Source organism: Micromys minutus (assembly GCF_963924665.1).
Source record: "Micromys minutus genome assembly, chromosome: 15".
Classification (NCBI taxonomy): Eukaryota; Metazoa; Chordata; class Mammalia; order Rodentia; family Muridae; genus Micromys; species Micromys minutus.
The window spans coordinates 51,276,083-51,284,119 of record NC_137984.1 but is presented as its reverse complement, the minus strand read 5'-3'; the positions used below and the strand labels follow the sequence as shown (position 1 = coordinate 51,284,119).

Sequence of the window (8,037 nt, the reverse complement as noted above, 5' to 3'; positions counted from 1 at the left end):
AGAGGGCAGACATTTCCACTGTCCTTTTTTCTAAATGCTCTATTTTATCTGCCAACTGTGCTTAGTGAAGAAAGAAGGCAGATGACAGAGTCAGCAGCAAGACCCAGGCCGGGTGAGGTGGGACCCCAGCTACTTAGAGGCCGCTCCCACAGGGAGATAAAAGACAGCTAACACAGCAAACTCCAGACAGAAGCGAGTTTAACCTTTTCCTCACTGGAGACAATCAGTAAACTGGTTTTGTCTTCCTATTGAAGTTGTTGAGAAATCATTGCTTTCCTCTTTTCCAAAGCAAATATATGGGAAATACCTTTTGAAAATCTATTGTAAATGTTGGAATTCCGTAAATCCCACCCCTCCGTTACCTAGCAACAGCCAGGTATACCCCACCCCTCAGTTACCTGTCAAGAGCCAGGTATGCTCCGCCCCAGTGACCTGACACTATTAAAGGGGCTGCTTGTTCCCTCTCTCTCTCTTGTTCTCTTGCTCTTGCTCTCCCTCTTGCTCTCCCACCCTTTCCCCTCTCTTCCCCTTCCCTTCTCCCCCTCTCTCCACGTGCTCATGGCCCACCTCTACTCCTCTACTCCTCTTCTCTCCTCTCTTCTCTTCTCTTCTCTTCTCTTCTCTTCTCTTCTCTTCTCTCTCTCTCATTCTCTCTCTCTCTCCCTCTCTCTCTCTTCCTCCCCCTCTCTCTGCCTCTACTACCCTTTTAACTCCCTCATGACCTGAATAAACTCTATTCTGTACTATACAGTCATGTGGCTGGTCCCTCAAAAGGAAGGGATTCCCAACATGAGTCCTCAGAGGCATCCCCCTTGCCTTCAGGCCTTGCCGCACCTCCATGGGCCATACCCTCCCCCCCCACACACACACTCTCTTCATTCTTTTCCTAACATTGATGCTGAACGGGACGTCATCTTTTAACAACAGTAAATGTAATTTGAAGTTTAAAATTGTAATGTGTGCCGTGTGTGTGTGTGTGGGGGGGGGGGTGGCCAGGGAGTTCCCAGCATCCTCTTCACTCTACCTTCTGATGCTGGAATTGAAGACCAGAGCAGCTATGCTCAGCTTTTGTACACGGGTGCTGAGGATTTGAACTCAGGTACTGGAGCTCACAGAAACCCACTAGTCATCTCCCCAGCCTTGTCTGGGGTGTTGTATTTCAGGCACATGATACATGTGACCCTATGTATCCCCGGAGTCCTTAGCCACTTTGGCCAATCATAGAACAAAAATGTTTTGGTTGTGTCTTAAAGTGTCTATAGATTTATATTGTGCCTTTTCTATAAGTAGCATTTAATTGTATTAATTAAAGTACAAAAGCCAGTGTCCAAGGGCAGAGAGTAGCACGAGATGGAGAGGCCAGTGAGTGGGAATCCCTTCTCTGTCCTACCAGTAAACTGTGCACACACTGGGCAAAACGCAATGGTTTTCAGAAAAATACTACACTTAAGGGATTGGCAATCTCCGTGCTGAGAAGATGGGGTGAGGGTGCTCTGGAGAATCAGTGGCTGGACAAACCAGGTCCTGTGAAATGCTGTTTTGAAATAGTAATATTAGAAGTGATTGAGGGAGACACTTGATGCTAACCCCAGGCCTCAGCACTCATATTCATGTGAGTATGTGTGTGCCTCACTCATGTGAACACCTACACACACACACACACACACACACACACACACACACACCTATACACACACACACACACAAGCACACACAAACAGGGGCACACTCTCACCTACACACACACACACACACACACACATACACACAAACAGGGGCACACTCTCACCTACACACACACACACACACACACACACATGCACACACACAGAGGCACACTCACACCTATACACACACACACACACACACACACACACACACACACACACACAGGGGCATACTCATACAGAGTCCACACACAAGAACTGTTATTCCACATGAGGCACCACACTCATTAGCTCAGTTAATTTTTTTACAACTGTGTATAAAATCAACGCTGTGAAGAAACTGCAAATTAAACAAAGCTGGGATGGGATAGCCAAGGTCTTTCCAGTCTCAATAGAGCCCCCAATGCAGAGCTGTACCTTAAAGTGAGCCAATGGCCTTAGGCATCCGTCGGCAGAAGCGAAGAGCGCGTTATATGAAAATTCAGTAAGAGTCCCGAACAGCTGTGGGCCCCTTCCCTGTGCACCACCCCTTTCCCAAGCCCAGCAGGCACTACATTATCCCCCAAGCCCAGAGTAAAAAATTTAAAGCAGACTCGGACTTCTCTCGGGGACTAGAGCACACCACAGTTCAGTTGCCCAGTTCTTCAAATGCTCAGCTTTTTCCAGTTAAATGTCTATTCCTGGGATTTTTTCCACCAGGTTTCCCTGACTCTTTTTCATTTTCCCTGCTGAAGTATTGACGTGTTTAGCAGCTCCAACCATGACTGCTCCTTGCTCCGGCCACTGACACAGAAGTCGCCTTGCTCTGACGGTGGAGTCGTTACTCTCTCCACAACTTTGGTCTCCAAACACTGCTGTCTTCACTGATCGCATCCGGAAGCCTGCCTGACAAAACGGTTTTGCGTGGTTTAAATTGTGACATACCATTGCACTGGTTCACTATTAGGACTGAGAGGTTTACTGACGTTGTGAAAATCATCAACAGCGACCACTGAGGGGATCCTAAGCTTCTTTTGTAAGGCTGCTAAAATCCACGGTCTACTTGATTAGCAATCGTCTTGACCTAGATTTCAAGGGCCCCAAAGATAGGCTTCATTTTTAGGTCCTGTGTGATTTCTTTGAATGTGCCTTGCTTTCATTCTGATTGAGCAATATAAACTCAAAGCTGCGCACCCGAGAGGGGATGATTACTGATACCTACCATCAGGGACCAGATTGAAAACCAACCAAGGGGGCTTCAAACCCACGGTTGGGCCACAGGAATTTTCTGTGCCCTAACCAGAGTGCAGCACCTCCGATCAGCGTCCCCTAGAAACGCGGATCTGCTTTTCAAACTGCCGGAATTGCTTTCCAAAGACTAAGAAGAACAGAGGCATGCAGCATGGATTGACAATAATCCCGTGCACGTTCCAACTTGATGGGCTGCTCTATCGGCGCGCACACGTTATCTGCTGGAGTGAATTATGACAGGCGTCTCCGATGGTATTTCGCCTGCAGTCCAGAAAGTGTCTGCACCTCCAAATGCTTGAGAATCTGAGACAGACTCACAGGGTAAGCCACTGGGTGACACAGAAGGAAGGTCCTGACACCTGGGGAGAAAGGCAGCAGACGTGAAGAACAATGTTGTGTCTAAGCCCTGACGGAAGATGAAAACACCAGCTAACACAGCAGAGCAAAGGAGAGGCGATTCCTGTCTGAAAGCCACTGCCACAAGACTTCTTTCTGTACCTTTAATTTTTATTTTCTCTCTGCCCTCTGCAGTGAAGCTGACGGGGCAAGTGGCCGTGCCTGCATGGCTTGTATATCTGACGGCTTGGAAGCACTGTTAAGAGGTTGATCATCCTGAGTTTACGGGTTTTCACATCCAAAGTGTGGGACAGCAAAGAAAAGGCATGGAGGAAGCCAAGACAACCTCGGGTGGCTTTTGTGACTTGTCAGGAGACGCAAATCTGAAAGACTCACTTCTTCCTGAGTCTCTCCGTTCCCAGGCCTTATTCCATTTGAGTTCATACATTAAAATTAAACCTTTGCACTGGCTTTTGCTCACATAGTTTGGAAAGAGTGTTCTGACTCTCAGCTCCGATCTCCTGGCTCCCTGAATAAAGCCGGTGACAGACACAAACTTCATACACATGAACCTCTGAAAGGTCATACACCTGAGCTCCTGGGGGTGGGGGAGGGAAACTTCCTGGAGCAGAATCAAAATCTTAACAAAATTCTCAACAGAGCTAATAACACAGAAATTGCTTAACCTTAACTCTCATTGCTCCTAACTATAGAAGAGGCTGCCCCGCACCACCCCAGAAAGACAAATGTCACTTCTTGTTCCTGGAGGATGGGCGATTCTTCTATGGCTTGGGAGCAACTCCAGGAGCCGTGCTTCCTCCCCGGGAGGCTGCACCATGTTAGACTCGGTCATGTTAAGTCCCCAAGCTCTGAGCACTGACCTTGTGATGGGCTAGCCTGAAGAAGGCCACAAACACAACTCGGAATCCTCATGTTCTGCAGATCAGCACTGAACATGTGCTGTAGACCCTGTGTACAAAATCCCACTGAGCAAACCTGAGCGTTGCATGGGTTCCGCCTCCATTAGATTGCTTAGTCTTATGTGTAGTTATTAAAACATATAAAAGCCATCCCGCCTTGCACGGTAACACTGTTAAAAACGGTATCTTTGTAAAATTAGTAAAATCAAGTGTATAATTTCAGCACCATTGGAAAAGGAAACACTTGTGTTATGCTGGGGTCAAAGAAGTTTTAATATTCTAATAGTAGCTTTTCTTTATTTATGTTCCAGCACAAGATATATGTAGCAGATTCTAAGAAAGAAGCTGTACTTAGAACACTGTTCTTAGTTAGTTCTTTTAATAACCTGATTTCCCTCTATCTGATATCATCCAGAATGCTCATAAAATAATTGATATTTATAGTTGTAGCAAATCAAGTCTTTTCAGAGATGAAGTCAGAATAATACTGCATTAAAATAATTTTAATAAGCTGTTTGCTTGTTTCTATTACTTATGATAGATATCTTTGATATATATAAAATGTATTATTATACATGTATATATACATACGTTTATATAATTTTTTTCAATAGCTTTTCTATAGGAGCCAGCACAGCACAGCCTGTATCTAAGGCATTGTTCTGATTTGTCCACCATAGCACATCTTTGGGCATGACATCATGAGACCTGTGAGGTTCATGTCTTAAGAAATAAACTTCCAGTCACAGAAGTCAAATATTTCACCACAGCTGAAAGACAAAAGTTAACCTTCCTCTACTTTCAGATGCCTATATTAACAAAAAAGTGTGTCTCCAGACTAAACCTAGAGAAGATCCTGGATATACTCTTTCCACGTTAAAATCCAGCTTGCTTAATTGTGTCTTTGTACAAATGCCATCTGCCCACACTGTAAAACTGTTCTCTAAAACTGGGCCAGATACCAACATGTATGAATCTTGAGGAATTCAGAAAAATATGTACAAATGCACCAAAAATATTTGTTTGACTACATAATTGAAAGAGAGAAAGAAACCAGAGTAACCTCTAGAATGGAAGAGGTGAGATAATCACATTATTCCAAAGTCTGAAGTCTATAATAATAGTAAGACCAGGAGGGAAAGTTGTCCCTGAAATTTGAGATATTATGTCTATTTCCTATAGCCCCAGCAGAAATATCTTTGTACTTCCTAGTTTTATTGTTTAAAAAATGAAAGAAATGTAACAGCCTTTTCTATAATAAAGTTACAGCTCTCTTCCCTTTAATCCAGCATGTTAGACACGGATGTGTATGCACTTACATTAATGCAAGCTCTTTAGAGCGGGAAGTCTCTGACCTGTGATATCATGGGTTCTATTCTTTGGCCATGCATGGCACATTCTAGAGCCTGGCATTCCTCTTCGTGTTCTTTTTTTTTTTCTTATTTAGTTTTTATTCATAATCATAAACTTAACTTTGCAATCCAGTTAGACTAGAAGGGGAATGAAGAAAATATGGAATCCAACAAACTTCATTGAGAGCAGAGATTATAGGATATTGTGAGCAGATGGGGTGGGAGTGCTCTCCTGAGCTACAGAAGGAATGGTCTGATGGGTAAGATGCCCACAGGTCAAAAGAAATTAGAGTTGTCCACAGTTGGAAGTGGTGATCTTCTTGCCATTCCTGGATCCAAAACACTCCATGACCTCCACACAGTTCATGCCTTCTTTTACCTTCCCAAAGACTACATGCTTTCCACCAAGCCACTCAGACTTGGAAGTGCAGATAGAAAACCTGGGAACCATTTGTGTTTGGTCCAGCATTGGCCATGGACAAGATGCCAGGACCTGCGTGCTTTAGGATGAAGTTCTCATCCTCAAATTTCTCTCCATGGATGGACCTGCCTCCACTGCCATTATGGTGTGTGAAGTCACCACCCTGGCACATGAATCCTGGAATAATTCTGTGAAAAGAGGAATCCTTATAGCCAAATCCTTTCTCTCCAGTGCCCAGAGCATGAAAGTTTTCTACTGTCTTTGGAACTTTGTCTGCACACAGCTCGAAGGAGACGTGACCCAAGGGCTCACCATCTGCCATGATGTTGAAGAACACAGTGGGGTTGACCATGGCTGCAGCAAGAGGCAAAAAGCGACAGTGGCGTCTGCAAAGCTTCCTCGTCTGGTTCTAAAGAGACGAGTTTCAGTTTTCTACTGTGTGAGCTAGATGCTAGAAAGCTGCCTTGGAGTCTGCCATGGCTCATTCAGCTGCCAGATCTTGCATGGTCCTTTACACAAGCTAAGAACTCAACAATCGATTATTCAGATTACTTGCTGTGGATACACTTCTATATCCAAATATCCTAACCTCCCCTGTAGGGCTCTATTGACCATCGGTCCTATCCATTCATTCCTTCACGGTGGCTTCCTAGACACAATGCTCATCCTACAAGAGAGCTTGCCACTACAACATTTTTTGTAAAGCGTTGTCATTTAAGGATCTCTACTGACCATCATTGGTGTAGGTTTAAACTCTTTGAGTTCTTTTTATAGAGCTCTGAACATCTCACCCTGTTTATCAATACTCCCCTTGATACTGCAATAGCATCTTCTCTTGCATGGCTGGTGCCAACATCCAGATTTAGCCACAGATGAGAAGGCTCTCATATGTTCCCTTGGCCTTTAAACTCTCTAAACTCTCCTGGTTTTGGTTTTTTTGTTTGTTTGTTTGTTTGTTTGTTTTTGTTTTCCTTTCTCTATTCAAGTTAATCTTTCTGCTTATTTCAAGTCTCTCATGTCCTTATTCCTCCTTCCTACTTTAACTACCTTCTTGCCAGTTCTCATGTCTGACCATCATTGTCTTCACTAGAAACACACCTCTGACTTAACCACATGCTACTATATGCCCTCTTCTCCCTAACAAATCTCATGCTCTCTTACTTCTCTCTAACCAATCCATGCTCTCTTACTTCACTCTAACCAATCTCATGCTCCATTACTTCTCTCTAACCAATCCCATGCTCTCATATTTCTCTCTAACCAATCCCATGCTCTCTTACTTCACTCTAACGAATCCCATGCTCTCTTACTTCTCTCTAACCAATCCCATGCTCTCTTACTTCTCTCTAATCCATCTAATGCTCTCTTACTTCACTCTAACCAATCCCATGCTCTCTTACTTCACTCTAACCAATCCCATGCTCTCTTACTTCACTCTAACGAATCCCATGCTCTCTTACTTCTCTCTAACCAATCCCATGCTCTCTTACTTCTCTCTAACCAATCTCTTGCTCTCTTATTTCTCTCTAACCAATCCCATGCTCTCTTACTTCTCTCTAACCAATCCCATGCTCTCTTACTTCTCTCTAACCAATCCCATGCTCTCTTACTTCACTCTAACGAATCCATGCTCTCTTACTTCGCTCTAACCAATCTTATGCTCTCTTACTTCACTCTCAGAATTCTGCATGTCATCTTACTAAGATGATATATAGTTTTACAGGTCAATTCTCAAGTACAGTGGTGACATTTAAGTCATCATGTCTAAGGCTAAGTCATGAATCATAACAGCCATATAGGAATTTACTGGTTTTCTCAACGCTATCTTTTGATTCCCATCTGCCAGGGCAGAAGTTTTAAAGGAAAGTGATGGAAAGTGGAGGAAAGGTATGTTCCTTCTAGAACAAAGACCAATGTGAATCACTGACATCTTGTAAACATTACAGAAAACAGTGAGTTTGTTAATCCAAACTCACACAAATTTAGATTTTTAAAGGAAGTTTTAAAAAGATGTGCTTCTTTAGGATTTGCTATTGTTGTTACAGTCACAGTATTATAATGAGTCTTTGTAAATATTAAGGAAAGAAAATAAAGATTGTGAAGTAAGAGGC

General features: G+C 43.5%; 1 pseudogene across 1 annotated transcript; it reads right to left on the bottom strand.

Moving 5' to 3' along the window:
• Positions 1-5,791: 5,791 nt before the first annotated feature.
• LOC308430342 (peptidyl-prolyl cis-trans isomerase A-like) lies at positions 5,792-6,278 on the bottom strand (annotated as a pseudogene). The gene has a single exon. The product of its transcript is annotated as a peptidyl-prolyl cis-trans isomerase A-like (transcript).
• Positions 6,279-8,037: the final 1,759 nt, after the last annotated feature.